Source organism: Pezoporus flaviventris, unplaced genomic scaffold, assembly GCF_033815535.1.
Source record: "Pezoporus flaviventris isolate CSIRO_AGI_PZ_B2104156 unplaced genomic scaffold, CSIRO_AGI_Pfla_v1 ptg000030l, whole genome shotgun sequence".
Classification (NCBI taxonomy): domain Eukaryota; kingdom Metazoa; phylum Chordata; class Aves; order Psittaciformes; family Psittacidae; genus Pezoporus; species Pezoporus flaviventris.
This window is the reverse complement of record NW_026892578.1, coordinates 9,490,197-9,503,083: the sequence shown is the minus strand read 5'-3', so window position 1 is coordinate 9,503,083 and position 12,887 is coordinate 9,490,197. Positions and strand designations below refer to the sequence as shown.

The 12,887-nt window shown below is 37.3% G+C and overlaps 1 long non-coding RNA gene across 1 annotated transcript; it reads right to left on the bottom strand.

Moving 5' to 3' along the window:
• Positions 1–4,980: 4,980 nt before the first annotated feature.
• LOC133272581 (uncharacterized) lies at positions 4,981–12,627 on the bottom strand. Its single transcript, XR_009744471.1, has 3 exons — positions 11,942–12,627; positions 6,187–6,298; positions 4,981–5,324 (listed from the first exon to the last, which is right to left on the bottom strand). It is a non-coding gene; the product is annotated as an uncharacterized LOC133272581 (long non-coding RNA).
• Positions 12,628–12,887: the final 260 nt, after the last annotated feature.

Sequence of the window (12,887 nt, the reverse complement as noted above, 5' to 3'; positions counted from 1 at the left end):
TAGTTATCGTTTCTGAAAGCACTAAGGCCAATTAAATGTAGCTGAGGGTTTTCTTGAAGTTTGCACATTCAAAGAAAGTGCAAAGAAAGATCACTGTACACAGTATAAGTCTAAAGCTACAATTTTATTATCAAATAAGCTGAATTTTATATTGCTTACAGAAATGAAATGCTTCAATAAGCCTTCCATATCTCTTTGAAAGCTGTGTACCTATTAAAACATCTTAATATGTACTTTTCCCTGCCAGTTGCCATGACTGATCAAGAGGAAATAAAAATGCAACTCCCTACTTCCTCAGGTTCTATGATTCCCATGCAGGCAGACAGGAGGAGAGAGTCCATCTTCCAAAGGCAGGAGCTATGTGTTCATTATTCTGTACCTGATGGAGGCATGTAAACTAAAGCTGCTTTTATGTCTCTTTTAAAAAAATGTAAAAATACATTAGTTTATATTATATATATAATATATATTTATTATATATATTATATACATTATTTATTAGTTTACTTCTGTGTATTCTGTAAGCATCTTTACCTGTAAATGTCATTTCTCATGAGGATTATGATAATGAAGATTGTCATGTATTTTAAAACTAGCAGGAGTTATTCATTCACAATACAATGATGGCAAAAGAGAATTTTTTGGGGGGTTTGTCACTAACACTCCCAGCAAGGAGAAATGCTTTGTCCAGCAGTAAGGACAAAGAAAAAGCTTGAAATATTTCTGCTTAAAGAGTTAGTTTAATGCTTATTCAACTATCTCAATAGTTAAATCTGCTTCAATACTTCACACTGAAATTATTCATAAAGAAATCGTCACCCATCTCTAGTGATGATTCCAAAAAGTATTTGCACATTCTATTTGGTATTATTACTTGAGTTCAACAAACTATTGGGAAAAGCTATTCATTAATGTGTATATTACAAAAAAAAAAAAATTTAAATGACAATTTTACTAATTAATTTACTGAATATTTAGGGAGATATTTTTTTCATGAACAAAACCAATAGAAAATACCCTAAAATACCACTTCTGAAATTACATTCAATTCTGGAAGGTTATTATAGAGCAATTTCTGAAATTAGACCTGTTTTTTGCAACAAAAATGTAACAAATGTAATTGCTTTGAAATTAGACTACTATCAAATATGAAAACATATTAAAAAGGGTGTCTGTCAGTTTCTCAGAGCAAAATATCCCAATTTTAAGCCATGTTCAGATACCATGCCCTTAGAACACATTGATGTCAAAAGCTACCATGGTCTATCTACAGCACTTAAAGGCTGTCATAAAATAGCAAATTATACTGAACTTACTGTGGAATTTTAAGTGTGCTTATAAGGAAATAAATATTTTTAGTCTGAATTTCACCTGTAAGAATTCCTGCATTCTGAAATTATTTTGTTGTTCTCAAAGTGCTCTGCTCTCCACAATACTTCCCAGAGATGACAAGCTCTGCCCCAGTATGAGAAGGGTGTGGGCTGAAAAGTAAGAAATCCTTGCTCATAGGCAGACCTCTTTGCTCCTGCCTAGGACTCCCAAGATGTGGACTCACAGCATCATCATTTGACAGCAGCTCCTGCTGCTTGCTGCCACACATCACCTGGATGCAGAGAGACTTGACCTCTTCTCAGCAGTAAGGTGGGAAATATGATGAGATTGCTTATGCAGTATCTACAAAGCTCAAGCAAAGGTTCATGAGGATACACAACAACAGAATATAGTCAGGACTGCCACGCAGGCACACTGGAATTTTTCATCCAACTGTTTTCACAATTTACCATTCACCATTCAGATGAAGATTTACTTAGAAAAAATTCTCAGGATGGCATTTATGGTAGAAGAACACATCCTCCCCACAAGTAGCTTCATGCTTAGATTATGGACTTCATTCTAAACCCAGCTCTGCCCCATCTGGAACAGATTTCAACTCAGATGAGCTTTCCAGCACTTAGCTAATTCAGAATAGGTATACTTCCACAGTTTTTGTTGGAGCTAAGCTATTTAAATGCCTACTGAACTAAATTCACATATAAATGAAAAAAAAATTGTTAGGGAGATGGGAAATAATATGACTCACCAGGAATTCTTCACATCTTAGAACTATTTCTAAAACATTACCACTGACAACATAAGTTAATTGATAGAAGTAGAGAGTCCTTTTATTCTTTTCATATACATCTTATTTAGACTGTTATAACTTCATCTTCCCTATATTCCCCAGCTGCAAGCTTTCAACTTCTTCCTTAAGTTGGGCAGAAAACAGTATAACTGGATAATATTTCATTAAACCCCCTGCTTCATCAGGTTAAAATATTGAGCACCTGGTAGATAATGTTATCAAATTAATCACACTTTGTCCACTTTTACCTCTCAAGAAGATTCAGCAAATCTGTCAGAAAATATTACTATAGCAGTCATGGTTAGTAAAGATATTCCAGAAAGTGGCAGACTCAATTTTCCATTTTTTGAGACATCAGGTAGTTTTAAAGTAAGCATTACTAAACTGCAGATATTTTTTTTTCTTTCTGGCTTCAGTTCTTTGCTAAATTCCTTTGAGTCTGGCAATGGCTTTTATTTTGTAGTCACAGTTGGAAAAGCGGAAGACATGCACAAAACACTCAGCACATGAACTTCGGGCAGGTTCCTTTGAAGGACTGAAATGTTACATATACTTTTGCCTCCTTTTCAAACTGTTTGGTGTATTAATATGTTTTACTTATGTACATGTGTCTATTGCAAGATCTCCGAGTCATTTAAGGAGATACTTACTATAAATTTATATCATCACTGGTAAAATTAAAAAAATTAAAAAAGATCCTGCAAATGCATCACGTGCATTGCTTCATTCACTATCATTGAGTACAAGTTAAATCTGAACTTTATGTATGACATCAATGTGGAAAAAGCTTCAATTAGCAACTGTTTGTCTAATACAAATGCTGTTTAATGTTATCTTTTAATGATCCTGCAAATACCAATACAATAATGCATTTTGCTCATTTTACAGTGATGGAGATGATTGTAGCTAGTAAAGTTAACTGGAATAAAATATAAAGTGAAACTGTAGATCTGAAGGAGCTGTGGAGCTAAAGCAGTACTCAAAACAGACAGATCTGATATTTTTTGAAGTTACTTAATATCATACGTGCCATAACAGATCAAAATACAAATTAGAACTCAGGTAATTTTGTCTTTTCTATTGCCATGCTCAGCAAATTTTCTATTGCTTTGCCTGAACTTCCCATAATTCCTTGTGAACTAGCTATTTTTAGAAAAAAGAATGCCTTGTCATAGCAAATCAACAAATAACTTTCTTCTCACAGTCTCATAGTGTCTCAGTCAGAAAAGGAGACGTTTAAGTTAAATGTTAGTGATGACACAGTTAACAGTATCTGTAGATAGTACAAGAGATCACGTGCTCTTGAGGTGTGTTACCTGGTGAAAGGGAGGACAAGTCATTTTGCTCATAAATACCATTTTGCACTGAGGCTGTGTTGAATCATTACATACTGCCTGTATGGAAGGAGAAAGCTGTGTTTTCATAAGGAGGGGGATAATAGGCCACACAGAGATCAAAAGTGGCCCAAAAAAGCTGAAGTGATCATTTATGTCCTTACTCAAGGAGTCTGGCTTTTATCTCAATTACTCTTTGGTATTTTTATGAAGATCAAATTCGCATCTAAGAACAGGAATCAAAGTTTTATCTATTCTTTTTACCGATGTACAGAAAGAGAAAACAAAGATGGAAATGCTTTGGAATGTTTTTCTGTTTTAACATCCAAACATTTTTTATGTCTGGAAGCTCAGTTATGACCTTTTTAATTCTGAATCAGTACCTACAAAGAATTAATGGGGCCTAACTAATCTACTTCATATTCACACCATCAGTTTACTTAGATAAATTTTCTATACTGTTCCTAAGTGTAAAAGCTTAACAAAGACTAATAAAATTATAGAAAGTATATTACAAAAAATAAACTAAGTTCTAATTTGCTTAATTACCAGGGGACAAATATTGTTACAAGTTACAGTATTTTCAAAATCATAGAATCATAGAATCATAGAATGGTTAGGGTTGAAAAGGACCTTTAAATATCATCCAGTCCAACCCTCTGTGTCATAGATAAAATGACACACTTCACTGGTAAGAGAGAATTAGCAACATATTTATTGATAGAAACCAGTGATTTACCAAGATTGAGTGGCAAGGTATTTACTGCATATAAGTCAGGGTCACACAAAACTGTGAAGGAGACCTTCCCATTCAGTCATGAGGTTCATAAAGGACCCCACTGATTTCTAAACTCCTTCTCAGACAGGAGTCTAGGTACAGGTGGATCCAGACTTGGCTAACAGTTTCTGTCTAAAGGGTCATGTGCACAATCAATCCTTTACATTACTTACCTAATATTTCCAAGTCTAGCATGCTATTTATCACTTATTATGAATCGGTTGTGGAAAGGAATCTCTTGACCTTGAGGAGTAACACTGAGAGGTGTTCCTGCTCAAGGGGAGATCCTGGTGCACAGCCCACTTCCATGCAGGAGTGAGATAATGGACTCATGGTCATGTTTGCATATCAGCTAAAGAAGTTAGGGTTTTTTTAAACTTGGCTCGAGTTGAACCCTGACTGGCATTATGATTAGGGGTTGCAAATTGCTCATATTAGCCCTTGGCTATTGCATTGTTATCTGTCTCCGCTGAATCCACTTTGAGTATGCAACCATCATGACCAGACACATCCATTACCGCCACTGGTGGTTATCACTTGGACAGTTACAAGAGATAAAAGTTAGGTTGAGTCAGGGAGGGAATCACACTGCCACACCCTGCCACGCACACGGACACCTTCCAGTAGACCAGGTTGCTTAAAGCCCTGTCCACCCTTGCCTTGAACAGTGTTAGGGATGGGACATCCACAACTTCTCTGGGCAGCCTGTTCATGGACATGGCAGCTGTAAACATGAACAGAGTCATTCACACAGGCTGTGACAAAAGGGAAAGATGGAGTGCAAAAGTAGACACTTTAAATGATATGTTAGGAAATGAAATGAGACAAGTTGTGGGCAGATGGAATGATTTAACAGCAATGTGCCATTCTGCTTTTATAGTGCCCTTTTGTTCTGACTGAATTTCCTATTTAATGGATGACTTCAGGTTTTGCTTTCTGGCTTCCAGACATTAATACATCTCACTTCGGAATTTCAAGCAGTGTCAGAGTCAGCATTTGGCAGCCAAGTGAGCCTACACCACTGCCAGGACAGAGGTTCATTCTGCCAAACTTCAACCATACCCCTCTGAGGAAGTTTTCTTAGACCTTCCTCAATGTCCATAAAGAAAAATAAGCAGTTTTAGAGATTGATTCATCTTATATATTTTAAAAGTCTACTCTGGGTTGAAATGAGTTCCTTTCTAAAAATGTCTATTTCTCTTCACTGACCAGTGAAGCAGTTTAGAATGACTAGCTCAAATACCCATGTCTAGACTGTAGCCCATGCTTGCATTCTTTTGATGAGTCCCGCCCAAGATGTCAAAAACCGAGAAGGAAAACATAAAACTGTCAGCTATATGAAAACTTATAAGCAAAAAATCGCTTTTATGAACTATATGGACATTTATGAAAGATAACTCTTAATATCAAACAACATGCATATATCTGTGATGCAAACACCACCCCCACACTCCCTTTACTTGGCGGAGATTAAAGTACCAAGAACCTGACAAAAATCTTCATTGTCACTTAGGCTTTTGGCTATAATAAAATCAAGCAGAAACAGAATAGAAAAAGAACAAAAAAGCAAAACTACCACCCCTGTTGTGACTGCTCCTAATTTTATTAAACACTCCTATGTTTTTTTTCAACAGGTCATAAGATTATGAAGAAATTCTTAGAGACAATTGGCAACATTAACAAAGATCTGCTTTATATTTGCAGATCTTAATTTCTTGGGGGGGGGGGGGGAATTCATTTTTTTATTTCTTTTTCACCAAATTAAACTCTTGGCAACATTGAACTTATCCTTTTGTTATTTTTATTAAGAAAAGATTTGCGAGTCAGACTTCTGCTTGACTCCTGGCCAGATCAAGAGTACTATAGAAGCGGGAACTGGAAAAGTCAAATGCCACTCAATATTGTTGGCAATACTGAACTGTAAAGACCAGCCAAACAGCAGTGCCACCTACTGTTTAGACTTTACAGAAACTCCTAAAAGTTGGGTCCAGGCACCTTATGTATGGTTTACAGTAGAAGGTTCACTTTGAGAAGGAATTACTTTCTGTAACAAACACGGTGTAGCTGAAAAAATAAGTTTAAAAGAAAAATTAAAACCAAACATCTGTGTATGAGTGAGATCACTGTCTTCTACTCTTATTTTTTTATGCAAAGTATTCCAGTCAGGGAAATAAGAATTTTAAACATGTTTTTTAATTAAGGGATAAAGTGGGAACTGATTTAATCTTCAGTTTTTTACAGGATTTTGCATTTTTTACAGGATTTTTTTGCATTTTTACAGGATTCAGTTGCATTTGAGCTTCCTACTCGCTCACTGACTCTCAACATGCATATACATGAAATGGACTTGCAGACTGAGTTAATACATGATTTGTTCTCATACAGATGATTTACAGAAAATAATGTTATTTTCAGATTAATTTATAAAAGGTACATAAAATATTAGCAGATTTTATTGTTAGGAAATGTTTGTACTGAAATGTTTAATCAGGTATCAAGGAGCAGCTCTTATCATAGGTGTAGTGGGGTCCATTGCCATGAAGACTAAATAACCCTCAGCAAATCTCTGAGTCTGATTTCATTCCTGCATCAGGCTGAGGCATGGCACACAACAGGATGGAGCCCAGCACCACAGATGCCAGGACGTCCTCTGAGCCCATGCATCAGCCCCAGTGAGGATTTCCCTGCTACCCTCTGAAACCCCTTCCCCTGTCAAAAGGCATGGGCCAAATGGGGCTGAGCATGGAAAGTAGCATGAAGGAAAAAGTTACTAGGTCATTTGGGAAGTAATGGCCATTTGTGGGGGTGGGGACATTTTCCCAGCCTGTAACAACTAACTATCCTTCTCTTTTATTACCCAGATAATGAATAATCTACAGCGCTCTTGGTGCATGTGTTTGTACCCTTAAGTTGCATTAAACATGGGTGGACACATACACAACGGCCTATAACAAAATTTTTTGTTGAGATCATGACTAACCAAAAAGCCTTAGCAGGCTCCTGGAGACACCAGTCTAAAAGGCTGTGAGTTTTAGATTACTCATCCCTCTTGTACAATGACTACAATATTCTAGTAATATTAAGTCTATGATAAATGCCAGTTGTTGAAGCCATGTGACAGCGAGGCTTCTAATTCCAACTACCTTGGGTACCTGAAAGACGAGAAGCCACTCAACAGCATCACAGAATGATTCGGTCTGGAAGGGACCTTAAGGATCATCTAGTTCTAACCCCCTGCTATGGGCAGGGACACATCCAGAGGGTGAGACACTTCATTTTGAGATATGGTACGAGCTGATTTAGCTTACTGTAGAATGCCAATGTTTACTTTACACTAAACAAATAAATAAATGAAAAATTTTGGCAAAAATTAATAGGGCAGGAAAATCTTCTAGCAAGGAATTTCAATGAATTTCAATTCCCATTTCAGAGCAATGCTTTTTTAAAAAAATTACATTTGTTTTTAATAAAGTATATCTTTACCTGAAATTCTTGGTTTTGGGTAGAACACGGTAACTGTAATACATAAAGGCAAAATCTAAACTCTCAGAGGCTGCTGAGAGATGTAAAGGTGCTGAAAGCCTGACCTAGCAGCATATCTAAGTGGCACAATATGATCAAATGCATGATTTAAATAATGCTACTCTGCTCAATAGACAGATGAGGCCTTTGGAAACTCGGGAAGAACTATCTGCTCTTTGATATTTAGAAGTAACTTGAACATGTCATCTTTGGGCTAGATAGCAGCTGCAAGTCAGCCCAGGGGAAATCTCACCTCAGTCTTTTTGTTAGCTGCTGTTACTCAGTTTTCATTAAAGCAATGCTCCAGATAAAGCGCAGACAGGTGCAAGGGAATAAAATTGAAGAGTACCTTGCCTGCTCAGCTTGATCAAAGCAAACTTAGTGGCCCCAAGTGATAAAATAGGGGCAGAAAGAAACACAGAAATCAAGATAAAGACAAACTTTAACCAAAACAACTATGAAAAATGTATTATGTGTTCCTCATAAACAGTACTATACCATTTTATTTAAGGAGCCTTAAATTACACAATGTCAGTAGTCTTCACAATAATTATGCTTTGTTTAGTTAATTATGTCAATCATACCCTCACTTGCTGCTCAAATCAACTACAGGCTTGTCACCCTGCAAATTACATCATACAAACCTAGTATGCACTGTTTGATATGACTAAACTCAAACAAACTACTTCAGGCTTGGACCGAACCTCTTGTAAGGTTCAGCAGATCTAATCAGCTACTCAGAACTCTTATATACTATATGGTATAGTATCTTTTTCGCTCAGAAAGTCTGTTAGCCTTCTGCCTTGAATGATTTTCTTGGTTCAAATCAACTAAATAGGAGAAATTCCTCATACTTTGCTGTTGTTGTGATTCCTTCTGAGAGCCCATATTACAGGGCTGCATCTTGAAAGTCCATTGTTCAACAGTGCCCTATGTTCCAGCTTTCTAATTTACAGCTTAAGACAGGTGCTTATTTCATCTAATATGACAAATAAAAGACACGTTGAGCATTTCTAAGGACAATTTAAATTAGGCAGCTCAGGGGTTTCCCCCCTTTAGGCAGAATTCTATGGCTTATTCACCAGTTGATGTTTTTGGTTTGACAGGTATCAGAGATCTTAGTTTTCTAAAATTTATCAAAAAAATGATTCAATGTCTATCCTGCTGATAACAATAGGTTTCTTCTGCTTACATACTGTTTAAAGACTTGTCTTCAAATCCTGCGAGACACTGCAATTATTCAGCTTATAAATCAAAAGAACCATCAGAAACTGGTAACTAGTAATTAATGATACAACGCCATGGGAATTACTATTGTAACTAAAGTTACTTGCTTTTTGAGCAGACGTTAAATCCACTTTCATTTTTTTTGGTGTTTTTCTGATAATTGATAAATAACAACTTTCCTTTCCTCCGCTTCAAGTTTTCTGGAACTTTTGACTTCAAATATATGCATCTATCTAGCTCTTCTTCCCAATAATAAAAAATCTTTCCCTTTTTCACTTTCTCTGGAACTTCTCTGGAAGCTCTTTTTTTATTTGCAATGACAAATGAAACTATTAATGCAAACTGTACCTCTTCTATGAAATTGAAGCCCAGCTCTGCACTGTGGACTGTTGCCTTGGCTTCAGTAATATTACTGTTTACAAACAAAGTTCAAAGATGTACTCCCAGTGTTTTTTATTTGTTTCCCACAGACTTGAAAAGAAGCAAGACAAGAACTGGAAAGAGCAACTAATGAGAAAAACCCTGCACTTCCTGCTCTGAGAAATTATCTTCCCATACAGTGCCCCAAACTGCATTTCACCTTCACATTTATTTGCAGTCAAACTAATTAATTTTATTTTTTTCTTTCCTGTAGGTATAATTCACAAAATGTACAGCTTTAAAAAGTACTTTTCCCTGAGAATTCTCTTCGGAAGTATACCTTCGAAAGATCCAGTCATGACTTGATCCACTAGATCTATATTCACCCTGCCTTTCAACAATGTGAACTTAATTTTGGTTTTATTTATTTTTCCCTTTTTATTACAAATTTCAATATTATGTCTGTATCATTTGGAGAAGATCTTTGCTAGGGCTTGCTAAATCTGATTTTATAAAATTGGCCATTAGTATCACGGCTGTTTTCCAAGCCAGCTGTTGAACTTTACCTTCTGAAAGACTTATGCTACTGTTCTTCTCTCTTATGAGCCTCAACACACTTTCAGCTTTGTTAATACCTCCTTTCTTGCTCAGTTCCTTTGAAGCTAGACATTTCCATCCTAGTTACCCACCCCCTTCTACCCTATGAAGTCACTAGACTCCTTGCAAAACCAGTTGTTTTTTATCTAGAAGCACCTCTGTTCATTTGAGCTTTCTGGGGGTACAGTTCCTACATTTGCTTTATCTGTGAACTTCTATCTCCTGTAATCATCACTCTTTGGGTCCCTGTTTGGACACATTAGTCAAGCACAAAGTGACTCTCCTAGCAGGATATACCCAGTTTAGAAGTATAAAAATTATTAATTGGTTATCATACACATATGATCACTACTAGATTAGGCATTAATATGCTCACCATGTTTTGTAAGACTATGCAGGGTCTTTACTAGCCAGGTAGACAAATGTCAGGAGCAGAGCCGCAGCTGTGCCATTTCTGACACCCTGGTTTTAATTTGTGATTTTATACTTGCCCATGTTGATGCTTTTCCTTGTCTTACCGTGTCTGCAGTTTTAGCTTTCTCATCTCACATGAATCTCCTCTTCAGATTTCCTGACAGGTTGTGGGTTTTTTTTTCCCCCTCCCCCCTCTTTTTTTTTTTCCTCACAACTCTGCAATTTTCTCAGTCTTCTGAGCCATGGTTATGTAGCTGTGTAGTATCAGCAATGGGCCTGGTATCCTTCAGAGCACAGATGCCCCAACAGACTTCAAGACAGAGGGAGTCACACTCCTCTTTTTTAGCACTGAGATGACTGTGACACAGAGGTGAGGAAATGAATTAGTTCCAAGTGGCTACCAGTCAGACCTGTAGGTTTGAGTATACATTGCTCAACAGTAACCTATATGCCCGTGCTTACTCCGTAAGAAAAGCTTATCTTTTTCCCTGTGATACACCACCAGACATTTCTTCAGATCTTAATACACTGCATTAAGTCATTATGTTTCTCAAACTTTTCGCTCTGTGTATCAGTATTTGGATCTAGGCCAATAATTTGAATTAATGTTGCAAAAAACGGTATTTAATCCTTTAATGACACCTATCTACAAGAAGAATCCTCTATTGTCCCCATGAAAATTTATTATGCAGAGCTCATAGAAGAGACATTCAATAGGGGATATAACTTTAAAATGAATATATTTCCAAATTACACACATAACATCTTTGTCAGTAATAAAGAAAGACAAGTTAAGTTTCACTCCCAATGATTTTCTTTGTATGCCTTCTCATTTTCTATGTAGGACTGTGAAATAAGAATTCAGTCTTACTAGCAGTGACAAGTTACAGTGGACAATACTGACCAACTTAATTGTGCTGACCAAAAAAGTAACACAGATACAGTCATATTCCAAAATCTCCTTTTGCCGCTGTAGCTTATCTTGTTAAGGGAACTGAATTTATATACATTTCCAAGTAACTATATCAGTGCTCCAAAATGCCTATTCTGGCACACACCATATAAAACCATCAGAATGTTTATATAACTCACGTAAGCTTTTTTCTTTTTGTACATTTTATTCTTAAGAAAATGGCAGAATATAACAAAGAACAACTACTAAGGGAGCAAAGAATGAAAGACATGTCATGCTATAAAAATGTTGAAAATGGATACACTTATCTAAACATGAACATGCTGCAGATATAATTAGCTTTGACACTTGATGGATAAGAGTCTGATCAAGTCTACCTATGGGAGAGGGCAAGAGAAAGGACTGAGTTGAGACGGGGAGAAGTCTTATTTACACTTTCTTCTAAAAGGGTAAAAGAGACACTAGTGTCAGCAGCTACATTTGGAAGACAATGTCTCTGCTATCCCTGGCAATGACGTGGCTTTGCCTATACATGGAACTATCCTTGATTAAAGTTTTCATTCTCACCAATTCATAAATCTTAATCTGTATTAAGATTGGAATAAGATTAATATTGGAATAATTTTCCAGTTCATTAATAGATCAGACATATTACAGAAGGAAGAAGAGATTACCTAATGTACCTGAACCCACATCTGGGAGGATGAGAACAAAAAGGGTCCTCCTGCTATGCTTGTGACCTTTGCACTTGTCATAGCTGTGAAACAAGTATTAATTTAGATGCAAGAGTGGTGCTCATGATGCTACTGCCCACTACAAATTAGAATTCTTGCCTGTAATTAAAGCAGGCTTTTTTCTTAGACATTTACGGCTCGTCTCTCATCTACAAGCACACCCTGTAAATATGGGGAAAGAGCACAGGATGATGAAAAGGCAGTAACTCCACCATGAGATTATTTGGTTGCTGCAAAACAATTCCAGGGCTCTGTTTTGCAACTATTGCTTTTTAGAAGTTGGAAAGACGACTGAACTATGCACAACCACTTTAGACAACAGAAGCTGCCAAGGTCCCACACAAAACAGATGCAGCTCCTTCTATCCCAAACCCATACCAGCCTTTCCCATACACCAACAAAAAGTAATAAGGGACTCCAGAAGTGGAGGCTTGTATGTGAAGTCTAACATATTTCTTTTCCCCAGCTAGTTTAACTCCAGTAAGGCCCCTGGGAGACTTGACACATACACTTTTATCTCCCTGGTTTTATTCATCCACTGTTGGCTATAGGATCCCTCTCCACCTGGAATCTACATGCTGAGCTGGCTCTGCTACTCGCCTGCCAGCAGGGTGAGCAGACTCACCTAATTAATACACACGCACCCCCCCAAAAAAGGGCAAGACTACCCAAACCAAACCAAAACCCAGGTTCAATGCCGTCTCGAGGTCACCCCTTCAGCCACAAGGAAGCGCCTTCGCAGTGCCGGACCGGAAAGCGGCGCTGACACGCGCCACTGTCTCCCGGTTGTCAGCGGCAGCTCACTGAGTGGTGTCGTGAGTCAGGCAGAAAGGCACCCGGCGGGCCTCCCTCCCTCGGGAGGCCCCGGAGCAGGAGAAGGAGGTGG